This window comes from Pongo pygmaeus, chromosome 15 (genome assembly GCF_028885625.2).
Source record: "Pongo pygmaeus isolate AG05252 chromosome 15, NHGRI_mPonPyg2-v2.0_pri, whole genome shotgun sequence".
Taxonomy (NCBI): Eukaryota; Metazoa; Chordata; class Mammalia; order Primates; family Hominidae; genus Pongo; species Pongo pygmaeus.
Window position 1 is genome coordinate 25,525,049 of NC_072388.2, and position 10,815 is coordinate 25,535,863.

Genomic DNA, 10,815 nt, shown 5'->3' on the forward strand with positions numbered 1-10,815 from the left:
TCTCTCTGTGCAACTGGTTAAATACAAAGTAAAAATCACTGTCTATCTCCTCTGTAAAGTTTTACATTAATTGGTTTAAATAAGAAGAAGAGCTTACATTAAATATTTTGTCAGAAAAGTGAGAAATGTAATGCCTTTTATTTAGTTCATGTGACTTGAGTAATTTGTGGGAAATAGATGGCTTTATAGATTATTGGTAAAATACATATGTCTTCAAAATGTAAACATGTGGTCTAAATTACGTTTAAATATTAGGTTTCCTTAATGCATTAAGGTCATAAACTGCTTCTTTGGGTTTTGAAAATTGTTTAACCTGCCTGCTTTCCTGCTAGGTAAGGCCTGGGGACACGCAGTGTTGGCCATACACCTAGCTGTGCTGGAAACAGTCAAACCTTATCAGAACAAAACTTACCAGGTTTCATGTTAAAATTTGTCATATATCATGCAATTAAGACTACTAGAAACAGTTTTACATGCAAGGTGTTTAAGAACAGTAGAATTAGTGGGGTTGTTTTTGGTAAAAGATTATACAAAATTTTTTCTTCTTTAAAATTTCTGAGTCATCATTTTGGTAAAATAAATAATTTATGGTGATCTGGATTTCCAAAATCAAATTTCAGTTTCAGAATTGTCTTTCCTAGTGCCTGGCTTTTTAGGTGGATCAGAGGGCACCTGAAAACAACCAGAAGGGAGGTAAGTGGGATTATTTGACATGTTTGGGTACGTGGGATTGCCAAAATGACATTCAATCTTCTTTAGGTTATATTTTTGTAAATAATACTAATGTATTTTCTAGGATGATATGGCATTTCTAAAATTCTAATGTCTAAGTATGATTATTATGTTAAGTTATTGTAGACCACAGAAATAACCAAATTTCCTTGTATGAAGCTACTAACCCAAATAGAACAAAAAAATTAATTGAATGCCGGGAAAATACTTTGTCAGATTTTCATGTTAAATCAGCTGATATTGAAATTGTTTGAAACAGTTTATAACCAGTGCTTGATCCCATATTCCTGGAAAAACAATTACAGCATCACATACATTTGGTCATCTGGTGGTCCATTTAAACATTCGATAAACAGAATTCATTCAATTGTTATTTTCAATGCATATTTTCTAGTTGTATGAAGGCTTTCCCATACAAGAGGCTGATGTTGTAATAGTGGATTGTTATGCTATTGTGTGTTTTCACCAGATGGGGAAAACTTTTTATGGTTTGGGTCTTCTCAAGGCATCAGACAGGGACTGTCCTTGCCATCCACACTGCAACAAGACTTTGAGACCTTGGGCTTTGGGTTCGTGGTCTCACAACTGAGAGGGGTCACTCCACAGTCTTGGAACTGTACACCCATGGGAACCCTTGGGGTAGAACTTACCAGGGAGGTTTCTCCCAGGAGAAGGATGCCATCCTTGATGTGAATATCTTTTTCCAGGTTCATGGATTAAGACTTCTACTCTCATGAAACTCTTATCCTTGAATATTTTTTCTTGCTTGTGCCTCTATGAACAAAAGAAGTGGAAAGGAGGTCTCTTATGTGCACTAATTGGGTGTACTTTTATTTGTGAAGGAGTGTGCAGCCAGCCATATACATGGATAACCTTATACTTTGATGGATAAAACATGAAGGCCCAATGTATGTAAGAAACTTTAGCGGTGCATACGTTGCCTCAGAATCAGTCAAAAACAAAACATTTGTTCACTCCTCTTAGCCCACATCATGGGTTAAGGAGAGCATTGCCTGGAGACCTGCAGCATTCTAGAAGGGCATCATTTGTTGCATCCTTTTTCCATGGTTTAAGGTAAAGGAAGCAATGACTGGAAGTGTGTCACTCATGATAGGCTCTATAGCAGATTCTACTCTGCTATCGGTGCTATCGGTGCACAACAGACTTTGCCTTCTCTTATGAAAGTTGTGCTAAATAATAGAATTGGCTAAACAGAAGATTACTTGTGCAGCTGCGGACACTGTGGCCTATGAGAAATACATCAAATGTAGATTATAAAAATTCAGTTATAGGGGATTAATGAAAAAAACACTTAGTCAAGCGAGTAGACTCTTCATCTAACTCCTTTTTTAATCTATTAAATTTTGAGTGGTTTTGTTTGTGGGGACCCTGGTTGGGGAGAATGCTCCAAGCTCTTGGTGTTGTCCTCCTGATGGCCATGGTGGTGGTCACCCTGGTGCACTGCATTCTCTCAGAGGTTTTGAACGTTTGCATGCAGCCATCTCTGGAACATCAAATGGTCTCTCTTCAACTAGAATGACAAGAGCTGAGGGAGATGTGCAACCATGAGACCACCATAACCTATGAGTGACATGCTGAGACCGGAGGCACAAAGTGGTGATAGCTGAGTGTGGCTGTAAGGCCCTAAGTTTTGGTCACGACCTAATGTGTTTGTTTGCATACTGTCACACTCTCATCTAAGTGGTCACACTCTCACCTAAGTGAGAACCTGACCAAAAATGGGGAATTTTTTTAAACAAACTACTGGAGGCCATTGTTTTGGACTAAGCTCATGCACTAGGCCCCAACAGACCAAACCAAACCAAACCAAAATGGAGTTGTTTGTGCTAAGACTTTAAGGAAACACATAGATCCTAGAATAGACCGGGTGTTGTTTTGTCTCCTGCAAGTCTCTATAAGAAACATTTTTGACTGAATAGGTATCCACCCCATGAAGTTCTCATTAAATCTTTTAACCAAATTCATTTCCTCTTGCCTAGAGACCGTCAAGCTTCAGATGATCATGCAACAAAGGTTCCAGCCAGTTCCAGGTGAAGACACCACCCCTGGGTATCAAGAAGCTAACCCGTCTCCACTAGACAGAGCAGGGCGAAAGTTCCATGATCCCCTATAGTAAGGACTGTGCCCCAAGCCAGCATGAAGCAGTTACAGAAAAAAGACCATTGGTCCGTCTGCCTCCCATAAAGATTTATGTGGATCACATCTCTCAGGGGGAAGATGAGGCAGGAAAACAGGGTCTAGAGGCAGGGAACTTCAGGCCAATTCACACTTCAGCTATGACAGGAAATATCCTCTCCATAGTAAATGACTTTGTAACTTTACTTCATTCTCCTCATTTACGTAGGGCATACCCCAAGTAACCAATGGAAACCTCTAGAGGGTATTTAAACTCCCCAAAATTCTGTAACTGGACCCTTGAGCTCCTATACTTGGGTCTGCTCCCACACTGTGGAGGGTACTTCCATTTTCAATAAATCCCTTCATTCCTTCCTCGCTTCATTTGTGCATTTTGTCCAATTCTTTGTTCACGACATCAAAAACCTGGACACAGCCAGGCGCGGTGCCTCATGCCTGTAATCCTAGCACTTTGGAAGGCTGAGGTGGACCAATCACCTAAGGTTAAGAGACCAGCCAGGCCAACATGGTGAAACCCTGTATCTACTAAAAAATGTGAAAATTAGCCGGGCATGGTGGTGCACAGCTGTAATCCCAGCTACCTGGGAGGCTGAGACAGGAGAATCGCTTGAACCTGGGAGGCAGAGTTTGCAGTGAGCCGAGATCACACCGTTGTACTCCAGCCTGAGAGACAGAGTGAGACTTTGTCTCAAAAACAATAACAACAACAACAACAAAAAAACAACAACAACAACAAAATTTTGGACACCCTCCACCAGTGACAGAAGGAAGAAAAACTCAGAATAAAGGTAGCCTTTAAACCATATTTTTGAGAAACGTTTCTTTTGGGAAACGAATTGGAAAGCACAATTCATGCCTTGATTAGGAGTCAATATCATGCTAGTATATCTCTTCAGAAAATAGTTCAGGCTAATTTCAGATGTGCTAGAATTAACCCTCACAGCATGGAAGCTTTCCCTAAACAAAAGTGTGGAACAAAAATACTGACTGAAACTCTGGATACATGTGCATGGCACATAGTCTGGTAGGCTTTCCTTTAAAGACTAGTGAACACGCCTTTTCATTGGAAAGAAAAACAAATGGAAGTTTGGAGAATTTTATTATTTGAGACTATTCGTATTTCATATACTTAGAGAAGGTTATCCCAGTCTCATCCCTGGTTACATTAGCCTGTCTCAGTGTTTTCAGTAGAGGACAAGGGAAGAGGTTTGGAAACTCTCCCTGCACAGTGTGCAGGTTTTACTTCATTACCTTATTTTCAACCTGTCACTTTGTTGCTTTTGCCTCTTGTTTAGGTGAAGCTCAGTTTGGCTCTCTCTAGTTCATGTATTTAGATCAATACCAGCAAACATTTTTTCCTCTAAAGAACCAGATAGTACATGATTTTGGCTTTGCGGAACATATAGTTTTTGTGGAACTACTCAAGTCTACCCCAAAGCCTCCATAGACAATATGTAAAGGAAAGGGTGTGGCTATGTTCCATTCACATTGTCTCTACAAAGTCAGGTGTCAGGGTGGCTTTGATCAGAAAAACTTGAGTTTTCTGCTTGGTGAAAGATAAATAGTTGCAATGTGGAGAGAAACTTAACTGTTTTACACATACTACTCAAAATTCAAATTTTAACTTCACAGCTCATTACCACTTTCTGTAGTTTCTGGTTCCCACACTTCCTGAGCGTCTCTGGGATTCTGTAAAAATATTTATTTATCTCTTATTAATTTATGCCCATCTAGAAATTCTCAAGTACTGTAAGAGGTTCCTTGTTTTGCAAAGTCAGTAACTTCCCATATGCCTGTTTTCAGTCTTGCCAAAGGCCAAAGGCCAAAAAAAAAAAAAAAAGACAACCTTTCTTGACTATTTTAATCTTTCTTTCGCTTTTACCATTTGGATTTTGCACTTTACATCTGTACTGTATTTTATTAGAGTATCAGTAAGAAGAAGGAGTAAAGGCATGTCTTTAACTGCTTGTCTTCTGTCAGAAGCTGACCTCTTCTTTTTAATTTCAGATTTCTACTAGTTAACTTCCTTAATGTTTGTAACTTTTTATTATACTCATATCTACTTATTGATTATGGATTTAATCTCTTTATGAAGTCTGTCTGCCCTCCCTCCCTCACTCACTCCCTCCCTCCCTCCCTTCCTTCCCTCCTTCCTTCCTTCCCTCCCTTCCTTCCCTCCTTCCTTCCTTCCTTCCTTTATTTTTTCCTTCTTCTTTTCTCTCTCTCTCTTGCTTGCTTTTTTTTGGGTGTATGTAACCGCCGTGAATACATAGTGAGCATGACAGTCTACCGGTAGTTATTTGAACTATAACTAAATCATGAATATGAAATTTGTCTTAATCTTTTCTTCTTTTAGAATGAGATAGACGTAACAAACATGAAAACAACCAGAGATTTGGGCCTGTGTGGCTTTTTCCCTACCTAGTTAAAGAAGGTAAATTAATATGGCTACACTAGATTTCACCAAGGTGTGTGTTAATAATTAACCCAATTTGGTTCAATTTAATAACTGTGGCTATAATGAATAACAAATATTTTGATTGACTTAATGTTTACTTTTAAAAATGTTGGTGCTATTTGCACTATGATATACTTGACTTAATTGTTCAAATCAAATATTTAATATTATTCATGTTAGATATCATATGGATATAATATATATTGAAAGTTGTATATAACAAATTTTCTAATTCTGCTGTAATAAACTATTTAATTTTAAAAATTATTTGCCACTGATATTTTTGCCAATAGACACTTTACTTCCAGAGAATACCTACAAAGGAATAAGACAAATGAGAAAGGCATTTGTTTTCACTTTCCTCTAATAAAAAGAGTGAGAGGATATTTTAGAATATTAACCATTACCAAAGTTAAACTGTTCAGAGTAATTTCTGCATATCTTGAGGTTTTATTTCATCTTAGAGTACTAAGATTAATTAATATAAATTAAATTTGATCCAATCTATGGCCCACCTTTACTGATACATACTAATGTGGCAAAATATATATATAGTTTTATTACATTCATTTTATTTAGTTATACAGGACAGGAAACAGCATACTTGTATTAAGGCATGTTTATGATCTAAAGGAAACTTTTCCATCTCAGCAAGCTGTGGGGACTGATAAGTTCTTGAGCTACTCACCCATAAACCACTGTGCAATGACAAGTTTCTCTCAGTGAGATATTCTCTAGTATTCTACACAGAAACCAGCATGCTATAGATAGAACTGAGAAATAGTGTGCTCAGTCTGAGACCAATTGATCTCACGGTAAGAATTTGAGTAGATACCCTAAAACTAAAATCACTGAATTTTTATCTTGCTGGCACACACATGCATGGACAGATGATTCACTGACCTGCAGTATTAACTAGACGTTCCACCATATTTGTATTATTTTTATGGAGAACTTAGTTCCTAGTAAATTTCTTGTTTCATTGCATACATTTTTAAGAAATATGTTCAATGTTTTCTATAAAACTTGGTCTGAAATATAAGCAGAAACTCATGGTACCCCTTACAGTATTACTACCAAGAAAGTTAGGAATTTTATAGAAAAATTAGCAATGCAATTGAAATGGAAGTCTCTAAGCTTAAGATATTTTACCACCATATGCCCTATCAGGCAGAAATTGCTGACCCCACAGAATGGTGGATTGCTCTATTAAGACTTTATTAAAATGCCTACTAAAAGTGGAGGGATATCCTACAAAATGCCATATATTCTTTGAGCCTGCAACCAATAAATGGTTTTTCCCCCGCCACTATACCTGGAAAACATGAGTCCAGGAAGCAAGGCTAAATGTGGAAGTGGTTTTCACCTATTGATTCTATTGACCCAGTCACAAAATATTGCTTCCCAACTCCAGATAATTAAATTTTGTTGCTTTAAAAATATTCATATTCAAATAATGTTTTCACTAAAATAACCAACATTTTCATCAATCTACTTGCTAAGACTACCACCCAATTCTTTATGCCATTGAACCAATAGGGATGTTAATATAATTCAGTACTCCTGTCATGACATGAGTGATTAACCTTAGTTATTTTAGAACATATCTTCATTTTCCCCTCCTGATCTATTTTTCACCTCCTCCACTCAATTTTTTCCTGGGATGCTAACTTGCATAAATGATATAAAAAAATCTCTGCTTTGTTGTTGGTTTCAGCTAATGGAGGAGTCCTGGCAAAAGACCTGAAGGAGAGAGTGAAGTCAGAATATTTGTATTCCAGGGCTCTCCCTTTAAGGTTGCTTCATGCTAAATATTCACCTGCACTTAAGGCCACTGCTTCCCTGAAGACAGGTCATTACATAGAACCTTTGCTGTTTCATATTTACTTCATTGCATTGTCCTTTTAGGCATGAGCGTTTCAACAGCTCAGTTGCAACAGAACCACTGGTTATGCACTGTCCATTGTGCTTTCCACCACCCACACCTTTGTAAACAGGAAGCTTTGTAAATAAAACTCTCCTATTCCAAGTGTGCACCTATTTCCTTTTAAGACACTAATAACATTTTAAAGGAATTTCTGGTAAACAATGAAACTAAGAAAGGCTATATTTAAAATCCAAGACAGTCTCTTATGCCTCTTAGCAATTCCATGGCCAATGGTAAATTTTAAGGGACAACTGCAGTTACCCAATACAGGCAGAGTCACTAATATGTTTGTGCCTTTAGAATGGAAGGTTTGTGTCCAACAGGTAAAAAACACAACCCATCGACGACAAAGTAAAATATGATTAGTGAAAGGAGGACTTATAAATACCAAGTCTAGCCTATTGATCATTTGCAGAAATGAGCATTTATAGTAGCTATGCTAAATGTATATACATATATTTAAACATACACACATATATACACACACATATACCTATTAATACATATACATATATACACACACACATTTGAATCCAATAACAGGTATAATTTCTACTCATACCTTTACTTACTATTTTGTATAAAGTTTGTTCAGATCATTTAACTTGAAATTTTAACTTTAAAATTTTTGGATCACATGAAGGAATTAGAATTGAAATAAAAGAGGAAAAATATCACTCAGAAGTGGATAGGTTTCCATTTTAGGATTGTCAAGGGTAAGCATGTCTGCACTTGTTTAAAATGGTTGCATTTTGATAGCCAAGAATAATGAAGTTGTGATTGTTAATTGGGATGTAATTTTGGATGGAAAGAGCAATAGGGATGCTTATAGCCAAGGTGGTGGAATGTGCCTGGTTGCCTTTGACAGTGCAGCAGTACTTTCTTCTCTTTTGTACTCTCTGCAATATCACAAGGAATGCAAGATTGAACATTATGTTTTCAGAATCCTTGCTAGCAAGACTCTAGGTTAGATCCTGCCAGGTATTCATTTAGGATTTGGAAGGCAGAAAAGAAGCGGAGCCATATTAATGTACCTCCAGCAGTGGCAGACATGCTCATGGGTCTTGATAAACAAGCATCCTGGAGGAGTTTATTGAAGAGAGCTGCCTTAGTTATGCAGGCATCTTTGATCTTACTGGTGGTTTTCCTGTGATTCCCAAACTATCTAGTTTGATCATAATTAGCTGGATCTACCTTTCTGATCTTCATATTTCTGGCTCTCCAACACTTTTGGGAGCATCTAACTCCCTCAGCAAAATCTTTTCCGTGTGAAAGGTATAGAGTGGTTGCAGTTTGCCTGAGCAATTCTGATTAGCACTATTGGTATGTATCTTCTTTCAATAAATATTGATATGAAGTCAATGGCATTATCATTTTTGCCGTAGAGATCAAAGATTTCCAAGTGAAAGTCTGCACTCACATTTGTTATTTTGTTACTAGGCTTCCCTAACATTTAATATTTCACTAATTTAGCCAAAATCATTTTAATAGTATTTCTATATTTGATTGTAAATTATATCAATAAGTTATATACATATATAAAGTAATCTGTAGTCTGGTGAGAATATCGATCTATTGGAAACATCCTGTAATAGATAATTAAATTAAAAACGTTAGATATTTAATTTAATCAGCCTTTATTACTCTATTCTTGGTGTGCTGTAAATAGAAAAATAAATTATAATGCCATACTACAAGTATGCCTAGGTTCTGGGGCTGGCAAGAAGATGAGACCAGTTAGATTACTCCGGTTTAGAGTATTAGAGATGGCTTATCCCAGGTGATTTTTAGCTCAGTCCTAATGCATGACCGCAAATTAATAACACGAATTTAACCAAGCCAAAGAGAGTCTCGGTGAAGGAACACCATGAGAAATCTGGCAACGGAGTAAGAAAGAACCAGGTGTGTGTGAGAACTTCAGGCATTTTCATATTGCAGGTACCTAGCATGCACATTTCAGAGTGGTGGGAGGTGACACTGGGACAACGTAATGTGGAGATTTATTGCCATCTTAAAGCCTTTGGACTTTGTCCTAAATGCCATGTGAAACTAAAACTAAAAGTTTACTGGCTAGAAATGGAATAAATGGATTTGAGGCTCATGAATTAAACAACATCATCAAGGGTTTGTGTTACAAGCATGTCAGCAAATTTTATCTTGCTTTTTTTAAAATAAAAAGCACTAACTACAGGACACATTGAATGTCCCTTAAAATATTACAGATTAGTTTTATATGAGTAAAGTTTTGTATGGGCTTCTTCCCATAACTATACAATAAATTAGGAACCGACTGTAGTCATGAAATATGATGACAGGACTTAGACCTTTCATTGGCTAATTAAATTTAAGTTATATTTTTGAACTTTTGCTCTAGTTGGTCATTTATCACAATTATAGCAAAACATTCAGATGGGAAGCAGTTCTAACTAGAAAGCTCATATAAGATTCTTAGTTACATTTTTAGACAGTGTAGTTTGATTGTACATAAAATCATTGTGAATATATTCTTATTATTTAACTATTTATATACCATAAATAACAAACACAACTACTTGATTTTTCTTCCTTTGGCTATGCAAACAATAAATATATATTAAGTATTGCCTACAAAATATCTAGGAGGTAAAATAAAATATTTTTAAAGCTTTAATTTTTGTAAAAAAACATTTGTACATGATTAGGTAGGAACATATCCTGAATTTTTCATTAATTCTTGTAAGTTGAATAAACACATAGGTTCAAAGGGTGAATATTTAAAATTAACACAAGAAAAAAGTGTTGTAAAACCAAACCCTAAAAGTACATTTTCACATTGAAACTTATCTAAAAATGACAAGGTATTGTTATTCAGTTGTATAAAAAATGATCTATCAGTATTTAATACATAATATTTATTCCAGTTTTACTAAGTAGCTGTTAGTAAAACTTCATGCTTCCAGAAAAATGTTTATAATTCAGAATTACACAAAATTATTCTGATCATTTTAATCCTTGGTTGAGGAGGTTTTTATTATGTTTTACTTAGTTTTCTGTCATAACCAAGTGTAACTCATTAAATCTATTCATTTGGATAGCTGGTTCAGGGTGTGAGCAGAAAACATATGGGAGGCATTTGACACCTAGTATCATGTGTGAGAGACTGTTGATTAAGTTATGTCAAAACTACAAACATGATTATAATTTTACAAGTGTCTAGTGTCATGCTTTCCTTGAAATCAAAGCATGCATTAACCAACTAGAAAAATAATTACATTTTGCAGATTAAGGGACTGAAGCAAAATAGTCCATATGAGAATATTTTCAGAATGAGCATTACAGTTCTTCTATTTGAAAACATAAAGAGAAGGTGAAAAATTCTGGCCATAATTCTGATAGTATTCCTCACTGTAATTTATAGCTCTGTCAAGGTCAGTAAATTGAGTAAGTAGATGTCAATATGTCTAGTAAAATGGAGTCAGCATTTAAAACACTGTTACATTAAGGACACTATTTTCAAAATTAAATTTCATAAACTCTTTCTTGGCAAGCTCTTAACTTTTCT